Source organism: Sinocyclocheilus anshuiensis, unplaced genomic scaffold (assembly GCF_001515605.1).
Source record: "Sinocyclocheilus anshuiensis isolate Anshui unplaced genomic scaffold, SAMN03320099.WGS_v1.1 scaffold1009, whole genome shotgun sequence".
Classification (NCBI taxonomy): Eukaryota; Metazoa; Chordata; class Actinopteri; order Cypriniformes; family Cyprinidae; genus Sinocyclocheilus; species Sinocyclocheilus anshuiensis.
In genome coordinates, this window is record NW_015555761.1 from 325,615 (window position 1) to 325,828 (window position 214).

Below are 214 nucleotides of genomic sequence, written 5' to 3' on the forward strand. Positions count from 1 at the left end.
GCTGCACACATCTGAATATTTGGGTTGAAGTGTTCTGGAACAGTGTTGTAAATACAACTTAACCACTGATTTCTAGTTGTGACCTCTTTTGGAAGGCCAAACAAAGAAACAGCGTCACACACCACGGCCTTGAGTGAGCAGAGCTTGAGAACGGCGCGGCCGGCGGATTCGACAAAGGAGCGTCCGGCGGGCTTGCAGTAAACACAGGTGACGA